Source organism: Zingiber officinale, chromosome 6A (genome assembly GCF_018446385.1).
Source record: "Zingiber officinale cultivar Zhangliang chromosome 6A, Zo_v1.1, whole genome shotgun sequence".
Lineage (NCBI taxonomy): Eukaryota > Viridiplantae > Streptophyta > Magnoliopsida > Zingiberales > Zingiberaceae > Zingiber > Zingiber officinale.
Window position 1 is genome coordinate 63,839,618 of NC_055997.1, and position 14,830 is coordinate 63,854,447.

Below are 14,830 nucleotides of genomic sequence, written 5' to 3' on the forward strand. Positions count from 1 at the left end.
TTATAGAGATGCATATCTATAGTGCTCTACTCTACTGGATTAGTTGCTTTACATGTGTGATACATGCTCTTGGATTCATGATACTTACATCATTGTTATATGTGATGTCTTTGGATTTATGCTGTTTATATCATGGTTATATATATGCGTTTACCTTTTGGGCACACACATATATGGAGGAGGCTATGTTCAGGTATGACATACTGTAGCATCATGCACCATCCTGCATGATTGCATGCTGGGCGATTGACGACTCCATTATTGTTGAGCTCGTCGGCCGGCTACATAGGCCTGCACACAACGTGTTTCACTACATGGGTAGTGGCACAGCACTCAGGGTGTGTATGGCAGGTTGCTCGGTGGTGCACCACCGGGGTGCTCATGGGTAGCACGATACAGCGGGGTTGCAGCCGGGATCCCTCCCCGTCATCGCGTACCGGGAGTTGAGAGCATTGCGCTCCCTCACTATGTTTGAGGTAGGAGGATAGGTGTACTCCGACAGCATCCCGTCCACTCGGTCACTCATCAGGGGTAGTGACGGCAGAGTGCACGGTGTCACACGGTCTCACAATTGTGTGTGAGATGGCTGACTGGTTGACAGGGGTGACCATGTCATATTGCATCATATGCACGGATTGCATTCGATATGATTGATGTATTTTGGTGATTGCATATGATTGACATGCATACAGGATACATGCTTTTGCTCTGACTACTTTTATCTCTGTATGTTGACAGTCAGTTGCCCAAGCCTCGCAGGTGAGCACAGTTTATTTCAGTTATGCATTTTCTTATTACTCTTGCTATAGACTGTACTTTATGCCTTTTGCTGGTTGTTGCAGTTTATTTCAGCTATGCATATATGTTATACTGTTAGGAGACCGTACCGTAGGTTGTACTGTTAGGAGACTGTACTGTAGGCTCTATGGTTTAGTGTACTATACCATAGGATGTTACTGGTGGTTATATGTTGTTGTACATATCTATTGGATTACCTGCTGAGTTCTTTGAACTCACCCCGTTGTTACTATTTTTCAGGTTGAGGCCGTCGGGAGATATTCCAGTCGCTAGCCCCATTATCGCGAGGATTTTCTTTGTCGGATTATATTTTGCTTTTGCATCTTATATACTTGTATTGTGGGTTTGTATTGTGGACTTTACATTGAACATTCGGGTTTGCTACTTTTGTTTTCCGCTGCGGTTGTATTTTCATTACTTCGTGGATTTATTTTCTTCGTTGTAGTGGAGTAGGCTGTTTACATATATCTTCGAGGTTATATATCGTCTTTCCTTATTAAACTGCATGGATTGATCATATATTATATCTGTGTGGAATGTTGATATAAACTACGTGTTTGTTTCTTAATTGTATTGTATTATTCCGGCCGTGTGTGGCCGAGGTATAGAGATATATGTATACTGAGCTTCATATTGTCCGCTGTACAGGGGAGATGCTGTCGAAATTTCTTCGGACAGGGACTACCTAGGGCGTGACAATTTTTGGTATGAGAGCAAAATTTTGCGATACGTACTTATCGGGTTTCGGACTTACGATGTTTACTTTCGTGAGCATTTCTCGGTATTTTGGATTTGTATGGATTTTCGTCAACTTACTCGTTTCGGAATTCCGAGGTATTTTGACGAGGTTCTATTTGGGGGCTAAGCAGCGACAGGATATCTCCAGGCGGCAATAGGTAAATCAGGTAATTTTATTTTCATACTTGTAGTGATATCTGGGTAACATTTTGTTTATAGATATGACACATACACGTATTTCGGTATCGAGACGTGGTCGTCCACGTAAGATGCCGATAGATTCTTCGGAGACAGAGTCTCCGGAGAGATCAGCTCGGGTCGAGCTTGTCCGGTAGGGACAGACTCGTCAGGATATTATAGACACGTCGGATTATAAGACCCCGACGGTTTCGACATCAGAGGTACATACCTCGATTGTACCACTAGAGGTATCACCTTTAGTATACTCGGCTCCCACTCCAGTCGTGCCTACTACTGCGTACTTGAGGTACGAGACGAGGCAGAGATATGGTGGGACACGCAGCGCTCGATTATAGGCGAGCATCATATTACCTGGACGAGAGTTAGGGAGGCATTCGAGAGTCAGTATTTCTCGGCGTATCAGATGACACGTCGGCAGGATTTTCTGAGTCTTCGGCAGAATAACCGTTCAGTGATGGAGTATAATGCCGAATTTAATCGGTTAGCCAGATTCTATCTTGAGTTAGTTTCCGAAGACAGATCTCGTATGCTCCAGTTTGTCCAGGGACTGGACGGGCATCTTCAGGTGAAGATTGCCGGTCTTGGTATAGTATCATACACAGAAGCACTAGATAGTGTGCTTATGATTGAGTCTGCTCATCAGAGAGTGAACGCAGACAAGAAGAGGAAGCAGACTGATCAGACTTCCGGACAGATCCTGCAGCCACAGACTACGGGACAGCAACAGAGCAGTCGTACTCGAACGGGTCAAGGTACTTCTGGGTCATCTGGCCGACCCCAGAAGTCAAGACGCTCTGCATCAGGACGTTCCCGGTCTTCTCAGTAGAATCGGAAACAGTCCACCGGTGACCCTCACTGTACCCGATGCGGATCCCGAGATCACATCACCTCTGCATGCATTCTGGGATAGTCAGTTTACTATTAATGTAAACTGCCGAAGCACATGAGCCGAGACTGTTCGCTAAAGGATCGACATGTAGCTTCCGGGATTTATGTTCCAGGAGGACGGTTTGGTTAGTCCGGGACTCAGCGAGGCGGGCCGAAAGCCCAATCTTCGCATCGTCAGCAAAGGGCAGCTACTCCTACAGAAGCTGCATATGACATGCACCCGCTTTAGTGTTCTCCAGTACTATTTGTTAAGAAGAAGGATGGTACTCTAAGATTGTGTATCGATTATAGGCAGCTGAATGCAGTGACTATCAGAAATAAGTACCCCTTACCACGGATTGAGGATTTATTTGATCAGCTTAGAGATACATCAGTGTATTCCAAGATTGATCTGCGGTCTGGATATCATCAGCTGAGAGTCAGAGATTCTGATATTCAGAAGACAGCATTCCGCACCAGATACAGACATTACGAGTTTTTGGTAATGCCGTTTGGGCTTACCAATGCTCCTGCAGTATTTATGGATTTGATGAACCGTATCTTTTTGGAGTATTTAGATCAGTTTGTGATTGTGTTTATCGATGACATATTGATCTATTCACGTTCCGAGGAGGAACATGCGCAGCACCTTCGCATAGTCTTGGAGACTCTTCGACGACATCATCTGTATGTGAAGTTCAGCAAGTGTGCATTTTGGCTTTCCTCAGTTGGTTTTCTGGGACATGTGGTGTCTAGCCGAGGTATTTCTGTAGATCCTCAGAAGATCGAGGCTATCACCAGCTGGGAGCATCCGAAGTCAGTCCAAGAGATTCGCAGTTTCTTGGGCTTGGCTGGATATTATCGACGATTCGTTGAGGGTTTCTCCAGTATTGCTATGCCGTTGACACGTCTGACTAGGAAAGGCGTGAAGTTCACGTGGTCAGAGGCTTGCGAGACCGACTTCGAGTGACGGAGATTAGTATCAACACGGTCTTGGTTTTACCTTGGTGATGATTCATACTTTATGCATCTCTTGAGGGCTTGGTTTTGATGCGGGGTAGTCTCCAATGCTTCTCGTCGGTTGAAGGAGCATGAGAAGAACTACCGAGTACATGATTAGAGTTAGCCGCTATTATCTTTGCTTTGAAGATTTAGCGACATCATCTTTATGGTATTACTTTTGAGATTCTTACTGATCATAAGAGTCTCAAATATATTTTCACCGAAGGAACTCAATCTCCGACGGAGGAGATGGATGGAGTTCTGAAGGATTATGATTGTACTATTAGCTACCATCCGGTAAAGCTAATGTGGTTCTTGATACTTGGCGGGAAGTCGAGAGGACTTTAGCTTGTCATTGAGTTCTGATCACGGACTTGATTCGAGGATTCGCGAGTTGGGCCTTGAGGCGAGGGGCAGACGGAGCGAGGTATTCTTGTTACCATGGTTGCTCGATCGTCGATCGGGATGAGGATTCGAGGCCGGGCGGAGATCGGCATTTATAGTTCATGACGGATAGCCGGACGGTGAGTTTACGAGATGATGAGGATTGTTTATTTCCGAGGTAGATTATGTACCTCGGTCTCACCCGATCATGGAGGAGTTACTTGAGGCTCATCGTTCTAGATTTGCTATCCACCCGGTGGGACCCGTATGTATCGTGATTTGAGGCGTTACTATTGGTGGAGCGGTATGAAGAAAGACATCGCGAGTTTGTAGCGGATGTCTTGTCATCGGCGGTGAAGTGAGCACGAGACTGTTGGATTACTTGAGAGGATCCTATTCAGTGGAAGTGGGAGCATTACTATGGATTTCGTGGTTGGTTTGCCTAGGACTCGTCGAGGCCATGATGTGATTGGGTAATCGTTGACCGATTAACCAAATCCTTACTAGCGATCGGAAGGCGATTCTCGGATCGATTAGCGAGTTATCTTGTCGAGATTATCAGTTGCGGAGTTCCGTTGAGTATTATATCGATAGAGACCCACGATTCACGTCCCAGTGCAGCGATGCGGCGGGCCTTGGGCACACCGTTTGATCGACATTCCATCCGCAGACAGATGGGCAGTCAGAGCGGACCATTCAGACTTTGGAGGACTTGCTGAGGTCTTGCGTTATGGATTTCGGAGGCAGTTGGGAGGACCACCTGCCATTAGTGGAGTTCACCTACAACAACAGCTATCATTCGGCTATACAGATTGCACCGTTTGAGGCGTTGTATGGTAGACCTTGTCGGACACCCACCCTCTGGGAAGAAGTTGGGGAGGCCCAGTTGATAGGACCTCAGAGAGCTCAGCAGGATGCAGAGTTAGTTCGTACTATCAGACGGAGGATGTCAGAGGCTCAGGACCGTCAGAAGAGTTATGCTGATCAAAGACGGAGACCCCTGGAGTTCTCCATTGGTGATCATGTATTTCTTAGAGTTTCACCCACGAAAGGGGTGAAGAGATTTGGTCTCCGAGGTAAGCTAGCTCCCCGATATATTGGGTCATTCCAGATCTTGGAGAGGATTGGAGCAGTAGCTTACCGTTTGGCGCTACCACCATCTCTAGCTGGCATCCACGATGTATTCCATGTATCTATGCAGAAGAGATACGTATCCGATCCGACACATGTTCTGTCAGATGTATCAGTCCCTATTCAGCCTGACATCACTTACGAGGAGGTTTCAGTACGAATTCTGGACTATATGGAGCATCAGCTGCGGAACAAGACTGTCCGATTGGTCAAAGTCGGATGGCAATATCTTTCTGATGAGGAGGCTACTTGGGAGTTGGAGGATACGATCTGAGCTCGATACCCTCATCTTTTTACTTGAGGTATGTGGGTTAGAGTTTTTTCAGCATTTATACTGTTTGGTTATATCCTAGTGTTTGCTACTGGTTATAGCGAAATTTGGGGACCAAATTTTTATTAGTAGGGGAGGATGTGAGATCTCGGAAAATTTAAATAATATGGTTATTTGGGAAATAGCCTTATAGAATTTTCCCGGAATTTTTAGAAATTTTCTGGGAATTTTTCGGAGCTTGTACGACGGATTTTGAGGGGACGAATTAACGGGTGCGGATAAGGCCTGTTTGGGATACCCATTTAAGTGAGGAATTGTTTTATTTATAAATTCCTTTTCTTTTCCTTTTTTTCCCCAAACACCGATCCTTTTAATCCCGAACTCGAACCTTTCTTCCCCTAAACCGTCGCGATCCCAATCTCTCTTCTCCGACTTCTCTCCTCTATTCTTCGTGCGTCCCTATTCCCGGCGATCAACGACTAGTCTCTCGTCTTCTCGGCGTCGCCGGCGCAGATCGGGTCTTGGAGCTTGGAGGATAGAAGCTAGCTGGGTTCTTCCTTCCTGCCGACTCCGGTAAGCGGCAGGATCTCATCTTCTCACGCCTACCTGCCGATGCCACTGATCGGGTGAGATCAATCCGATCACCGGCGACGGTCTTCTACTGGAGGTTCGAGATAGGGGCTAGTTTCACTGAGCCCTGTTCCTTGTGCAGTCGTACCCTAACTCCCTTCTGTCGGTTCCGATCAATTGTCGCAACGACAAGTCGTGCCCTAGCAACGAACCTTAAGGTAAGGTGTTACCAGACTTCGATTGATTGGGAGCTGTTCGTGTTAATCTTTGTTGTTCTGGTCTAGGAAAAGATGTTGGATCAGATCCTCATTATTTTCCCCTGATCGGATCTTGATCCTCTTCTTTACTATTGATCTAGGTCACGGGATTGGAGAATCAGAGGTTATTCTGCTTGTTATATTCTATGGATGGTTCTTGTTGCCTATTGTTGATTCTTCCTTCTTGATCCGAGTGATCCAGCAGTAAGGCCTTGTTCTGTGGAAGATTTCTTGGTTCCAACAGTGAGGTATGGTGTAGTAGATTATTATGTAATTTGATTATTTTAGATGAATGATCATGCGTAGGTTAGATTGGAGGTTGAAATTGTTGTTGAATTGTGATTAGAGTTAATTGCTTGGACTAACCAAATGGAATGATTAGGGTTAAGGCAATTAACCCTAGCCAACTGTTGGATCTAATCTAAGTTTAGGGTTCTAATCTAATTGGTGATTAGGGATTAGGTAACTAACCCTAATCAACCATTAGATTTAGTTGGGTAAGTTGGCATTGTGGTGGTTAGAGTTTTGCCCTAATCTAGTTAGGGATTTTATTTAGTTATTCATTTGGATGTAGCTAAATAAAATATATATTTTGTTTGTTGACACAGGACTCTGACTCGAGACGGGCGTCTCGACCTTGGATCGCTTGGTTGTACCTTCTATTTGAGGCGGGTACCCTTTGACTTATCTTTTGATAATGTCTTATGATATGTTTAGCTTATATATACTTACTAGTGGTAGATAGTAGATTATTCTTTCTCTTGGTCTTAGCTAGTTGATACCTATCACATGCTTCATCTGCTAGTTGCTTTATTTCAGGATTGGATATTTTATCTCTTGCCATGTGTATATATGTTTATTGAGATGCATATCTATAGTGCTCTACTCTACTGGATTAGTTGCTTTACATGTGTGATACATGCTCTTGGATTCATGATACTTACATCATTGTTATATGTGATGTCTTTGGATTTATGTTGTTTATATCATGGTTATATATATGCGTTTACCTTTTGGGCACACACATATATGGAGGAGGCTATGTTCGTATGACTTAGTATCATGCACCATCTGCATGATTGCATCTTTGGGCGATTGACGACTCCATTATTGTTGAGTTCGTCGGCCGGCTACATAGGCCTGCATACCATGGGTAGTGGCACAACACTTAGGGTGTGTATGGCGGGTTGCTCGGTGGTGCGGGGTGCTCATGGGTATGATCAGTGAGGTTGCGGTAGGATCCCTCCCGTCATCGCGTCTGGGAGTTGAGAGCATTGCGCTCCCTCACTATGTTTGAGGTAGGAGGATAAGTGTACTCCGACATCCGTCCACTCGGTCACCATCGGGGGTAGTGACGGCAGCACAACCCTACCCACTCGGTCTTACCATTGTGTGTGAGATGGGGCGTCAGGGGTAACCATGTCATATTGCATCATATGCACGGATTGCATTCGATATGATTGATGCATTTTGGTGATTGCATATGATTGACATGCATACAGGATACATGCTTTTGCTCTGACTACTTTTATCTCTGTATGTTGACAGTCAGTTGCCCAAGCCTCGCAGGTGAGCACTGTTTATTTCAGTTATGTATTTTCTTATTACTCTTGCTATAGACTGTACTTTATGCCTTTTGCTGGTTGTTGCAGTTTATTTCAGCTATGCATATCTGTTATACTGTTAGGAGACCGTACCGTAGGTTGTACTGTTAGGAGACTGTACTGTAGGCTCTATGGTTTAGTGTACTATACCATAAGATGTTACTGGTGGTTATATGTTGCTGTACATATCTATTGGATTACCTGCTGAGTTCTTTGAACTCACCCCGTTGTTACTATTTTTCAGGTTGAGGCCGTCGGGAGATATTCCAGTCGCTAGCCCCATTATCGCGAGGATTTTCTTTGTCGGATTATATTTTCCTTTTGCATCTTATATACTTGTATTGTGGGTTTGTATTGTGGACTTTACATTGAACATTCGGGTTTGCTACTTTTGTTTTCCGCTGCGGTTGTATTTTCATTACTTCGTGGATTTATTTTCTTCGTTGTAGTGGAGTAGGCTGTTTACATATATCTTCGAGGTTCTATATCGTCTTTCCTTATTAAACTGCATGGATTGATCATATATTATATCTGTGTGGAATGTTGATATAAACTGCGTGGTTTGTTTCTTAATTGTATTGTATTATTCCGGCCGTGTGTGGCCGAGGTATAGAGATATATGTATACTGAGCTTCATATTGTCCGCTGTACAGGGGAGATGCTGCAGAAATTTCTTCGGACAGGGACTACCTGGGGCGTGACATGGTTTGTGTTTTGATTTCTGCAGGGCTATTCAACCCCCCCTTCTAGCCGGCCCAACAGTCCTACACTCATAAGGCAAGTAAACATATAGAGCGTAAGTACCACCTGATACGAGATATCGTGAAGCGAGGAGAAGTTGTCATCGCCAAGATTGCATTAGCAGATAACCTGGCAGATCCTTTCACTAAGGCCCTTCTGGCAAAAGTTTTCGATCGGCATGTGGAGGGGATGAGAATCAGATGTATGGCAGAAGATATGGCAGCTTAGTCATTAGTATAAGTGGGAGATTGTTAGAGTGTATACTGAAAGTCTAAGCTTTTTTAAACATTTATTTTGAATAAAGAATCACATTTGATCAAATTATCTACATTTATTTGTAGTTGTTCAATTAATTTATATTATAGATAACATAGTATGTAATGTCACATACAGAAGATGATGTTATCAGTACCTTATAAATTATAAACAGTAGCTCACGACCAAAATGAAAAGGAACAAACCATTGGAAGGTCATAGTGTAATTAGGTATTAGTTTATCTTAACTATATAATTACACTAGTACACTTAGAGTGTATTGAGTAGGACCATCAAAGGTCGTTTCTTTTATACTGACTTTATAAAGGAACAAGACCTCAGTTATTATGGAAGTGTGTGCTCTTAATCCTAATATAATAACAAACACATATATTTGATATTTATTTATTTAATTTATCAATGGGTGAGATTTAGTTCGATAAATCAATAAGCCCGATAAGTTGGGAAATGATATCACTTATAGTGTGTGTTGTTGATTATAGAAGAAAATTGTGTCCTAGTGATCTAGGTTGATAATGTCCCCAAGAAGAGCTCATAAGGATTGTCAAGTTAAACCCTGCAGGTGGACTTAGTCCGACATGACGATAAGGTTGAGTGGTACTATTATTGGACTAAGATATTAATTAAATGAGTTGTCAGTAACTCACTTAATTAGTGGACATTCGACATCTTAAACACAGGGAGACTAACACACTCATAATAAGAAGGAGCCCAAAAATGTAATTTGGGATTGGTGCAGTAGTTCAATAATAGTTCTCTAGTGGAATGAATTATTATTGATAAAATTAAGTTGTGTGTTCGGGGCGAACACGGGATGCTTAATTTTATCGGGAGACCAAAACCAATTCCTACTCTCGGTCCCTATCGTAGCCTCTTATTTATAGAGTACTATACCCACCTATACCTACCTTCATACCCATGTTTTAGGGGTCGGCCAAGCTAGCTAGGGCCGGCCAAGCCTTGGTCCATGGGTGGCCGGCCCTAGCTTGAACCCAAGCTTAGGTGGCCGACCCTATTAAATTAAAAAAGAATTTTAATTTTAAAATTTTCTTATGTGAAAGATATAATTTATTGGAGAGATTAAAAATTAAAATATCTCTTTTATAAGGTTTTACAAAAGATTAAAGAAAGAGATTAAATCTCTTTCCTTATTTGTAGATTGGAAAGATATTTTATTTTTCTTCTTTGTAAATTATTCACATGTTGAAAAATTAAAATTATAGAGATTTCTTTTTATCAACCATGAAGGGATTTTAAAGGGAAATTTTATTTTTTAAAATTTTCGAAGACAAATAAGGAATTTTAATTGTTGATTGAAAATTACCTTTTTTGCTCTCCATAAGGTGGCCGGCCATGATATGATCAATTAGGAAATTTTATTTAATTTTTCTTAATTAATTCATGTCAAGAAAAGTTAAGGAAATTTTATTGTAATTAAATTTCCTTATTTGCCAAAGCTAAGGATTATAAAAGAGGGGGTTTTGGGTGCCTTCAAGGTGAACAACCTCTATTATTTTCTCCCTCTTTTCTTCCTTGGTGTGGCCGACTCTTTCCTTTCTCTTCTCTCCATCCTTGTGGTCGAAACTCTCTTCTCTCTTGGAGATCAAGGTGTGGCCAGATTCTAGCTTGGAGAAGAAGGAGAGAAAGCTTGCATCCCTTGGAGGATTGGTGGTATTTTCTCTTCATCCTTGGAGGTGCTCTTGTTGTGGCCGAACCTTGCAAGGAGGAGAAGAAGGTGCTTTGGTGGTTTCTCATCTCGGAAGATCGTTGCCCACACAATGTCCGAGGTTAGAAGAGGAATACGGTAGAAGACCTAGAGGTTTTTGCTTGCAAAAGAAAAGGTATACTAATATTTAATTTTCGCATCATACTAGTTTTATTTTTTTGAAAAAATACCAAATACAAGAGGCATGCGATTCTAGTATTTCGAATTTGTTTTCGATGTTGTGTTCTTTTATTTTACTTTTCCTTGTGATTTGATTGTTCTTTTTGGTTGACCTAAAGTTATTTAAGGAAATTAAATATTAGCTTTCCTTAAAAGGCTTTGTCTAGGCGGTGGTGGTTGTTCCCATATCCAAGAAGGTCATGTGCCTCGCCATGCAGTCCTGGAAGCCAATTTTGGAAATTAATATTTAATGGAATTAATAACCTAGGTGATTTGGATCGAACGTGTTAAGTTCCGCAGGAGATCCAAGTGTAAACCTAAAAGAACAAATAAATTAAACTTTGGATCAAACGTGTTAAGTTCCGCAGGCGATCCAAGTTTAATTTAAAAGAACACATGGTAGCTAGGAAAAGGTTCAGACCTTTGTACAAAATTTTGTACAGTGGAACCATTAGGTTTTTCGAGTAGCAACCAACACTCCTCTCCCTCTCCTCTCTCTCCCACCTCCAACAAGAGGGTGCTCCCTCTTGTTGTCGTGACCACCACAAGGGAGTAAAACTCTCCCTTGTATGCTTCTCTTCTTCTTCCTCCTGATCCCTCTTCTTCGCTCATAGCTAGTAACTTCTAAAGGAGAGGCTTGTACTCATGGAGTTGTCTTGAAGAACTTGAAGTGGATATGAATAGAGGCGAGGTTCGACAATGTCACTACGATGGATGCCCTTCTCATTACAGGTCATGTGTAAGATATACCTAGCGTAAATTTACTTCCCGTAAAATTTTAATTATGCGATAATGTTTAGCATGTTGTATCCTTATATGTGTATGATGCGTGTGATGTAATAATTAGAAATTCTTATTATTTTATTTTCTGCTACACATGTTTATGAAACGTGTTCTAGCATACACCTGTATCGGGCATATCCCAACAGATGTTGCGTTGGGCATGGGGCGTCGAGGTGGCTTCAATGTTGACCAGGCAAAGACTGTGAATCAGAGGATAGGAATGTGATTGAGTGAACCTAGAGCTAGGAGCTGTGGATCTACACACATAACCGACAAAGTCAATGAGAACATTAGGGCGAGAACTAGGGAGGGGTTCCTAGTGTAAGTACTCTAATGCTCAAGTCAGAACAGTAGTCGAGCGAAAATATGAATAGTAGAATAATTGTATAGATGTGTGTGTGCTTTTGCATGAGTGAGCGTACTTGACCAACGAAGAGGACCCTCTTTTTATACTGCCCCTCATAACCTCCACAATTAATGAGGCGATAGAAAATATTTGGTGTCAGAGTATGTTAGATGGTGGAGGATGTACGATAGCTTCCCTATGGTTGAAAGAAGGTTCTGTTGCATGTATATGTCAGAATGATGGAATATTTTCTGATGAGTAGCTATTATTCTTTGACAGGTTGTTGCGATTCTCTAATAATGTTGTCTCCTAAAAAGAGTTCGGCTGGCTCCTTAGTCGACCAGGAATATATTGGGAGCCATGCTCCAGAGAAGTACTGGGGAGCTAAGCCATTGAGGTCTGACCGACCTTTGAGATGCCCGAGTTTATGTTGAGAATCTTACATTGAAGAAGTAGGCAGCTAGGCCCCGTAGGTCCGACCAACACTAGGACCGACTGCAGTATGCTGAGAGTAATGCTCATGAGAAGTAGGGAGCTAGGTCCCGTAAGTCTGACTAACGTTGGGACCAATCGGGATTACATTGAGAACTTTGCATTTAAGAAGTGGAGAGTTGGACCCCGTAAGTCCAACTGGCACTAGGGATAACTGGGTTTGTATTGAGGACCTTGCATTGGAGAAGTGGGAAGCTGGGCCCCATAAGTCCAACTGGCGCTGGGCTGACCGATTTGCATAAGAACCTTACATTAGAGAAGTAGGGAGCTGGGTCCCATAAGTCTAACCAACCCTGGGGTCGATCGGCTATAGGTTGGGAACCCTACCTCTACAAAGTGGGGAGCTGAGCCCCATGGGTCAAATCGACGCTAAATTCGCTTGGATTTATGTTAGGGATTCATCATTCACTTAGACAAGATGTTTGGTCAGAATTTATGTTGGGGATTCATCTTGCACTCAGTCGCTACACTTGAATATTGAGTTTGGTCTAGCCGAGTGATGTGCCTAGTGTGTATGATTGGCCAAAGCACTCGGTGATGACACTTGACTTATTTCAGCATTACATTGATATGACTTGAGAGTTGATCCTTTCTTGACTTTGACTGTCAGATCAGCCAACTTTCTTAACGTTGAACTCAACTTTAGGGGTCCCACCTTACTCTCTTTATCACTAGCCTCCTATTCAAGTTTAGTCGAAAGAAACTATAAGCTCGACTAACTAGACACTTGTGTTCTTTAGTGTCATTCGCTTAGACGCTCGGTCCTAGTTTTGCCGTTCGAGTTTATGCTAGGAGTATTACCCATTCAAATAGTTCGCAATTGTGGTAAGAGTTGAGAATAGGTAAGAGAGCAAACTCTCTTATAACTCGGCCGAGCGACACGAGTCTAGAATAAGCACGAGGACAAACTCATTTATAACTTAGCTAAGTAACACGAGAGTCTGGAACATGCACGAGGGTAGACTCGCTTATAACTTGGCTGAGTAGCACGAGAGTCTAGAACATGCGCGAGGACTGACTCATTTATAACTTGGTCGAGCAACATGAGAGTCTGGAATAGGTGCGAGGGCAGGATCACTTATAACTCTACCGAGAGGCCCGAGAGCTTGGAACATAGGCACGAGGTCATGCTCCCTTATAACTCGATCAAGCGACATAAGAGTTTAGAACAGGTACGAGGGTAGGCTCAGTTATAACTCGGTCGAGCGGCATGAGAGTCTGGAACAGCTGTGAGGGGAGACTCGCTTATAACTCGGTCGAGTGGTACGAGAGTCTGGAATAGGCACGAGGACAGACTTGCTTATAACTTGGCTGAGCGGCACAAGAGTCTAGAATGGGCGTGAGGGCAAACTCGCTTATACTCAGTTGAGTGACACTAGAGTCTAGAACAGACGCGAGGGCAAACTCGCTTATAACTCAGTTGAGCGGCACAAAAGTCTAGAATAGGCGCGATGGCTGACTCTCTTATAACTTGGCCAAGTGACACGAGAGTCTAGAACAGGCGTGAGGGCAAGCTCAATTATAACTCGACTAAGAGGCACGAGAGCCTAGGACTTGGGCGCGAGGGTATGCTGCCTTATAACTTGGTCAATTGACATAAGAGTTTGGAGCATGCGCAAGGGCAGACTCGCTTATAACTATAGTCAAGTGGCACGAGAGTCTGGAACAGATACAAGGGTAGACTAGCTTATAACTTAGCCAAACGACCCGAGAGTCTGGGACAGGCCTGAGGGCAGACTTGATTATAACTCAGCCGAACAACATGAGAATCTAGAATAGGTGCGAGGGTAGGCTCACATATAACTCGGCTAAGTGACATGAGAGTTTAGAGCATAGGCGTGAGAGTATGCTCACTTATAACTCGACTGAGTGACATGAGAGTCTAGTACCGATATGAGAGAAGGCTTGCCTATAACTTGGTCAAGTGACACGAGAGTCTAGGACAGGCGCAAGAGCAGACTCACTTATAACTCGGCCGGTTGACATGAGAGTCTGGGATAGGCACGAGGGCAGGCTTGCTTATAACTCGTCGGTCGACACAAGAATCTGGGATTTGGGCGCTATGACAAGCTTTCTTATAACTCAGTTTGTCGGCACGAGAGTCTAGAACTTGGTGTTGGAGGCACGATATATGACCCGAATGCCTTGGAGAGTTGGAAGCACAATGTATGACCCAAATACCTTGGAGAGTTAAAGGTACGGTATATGACTTGAATGCCTTGGAGAGCTGGAGGCACAATGTATGACCCAAATTCCTTAGAGACTTGGAGTCACAGTGTATGACTCGAATGCCTTGGAGAACTGGAGGTACAGTGTATGACCTGAATGCCTTGGTGAGATAGAGGCACGATGTATGATCTAAATGCCTTGGAGAGATGGATGCACAGTGTATGACTCAAATGCCTTGAAGAGTTGGAGGCATGGAATATTGGAGGCACGGTGTATGACTCAAATGCCTAGGAGAGTTGGAGGCACGATGTATGA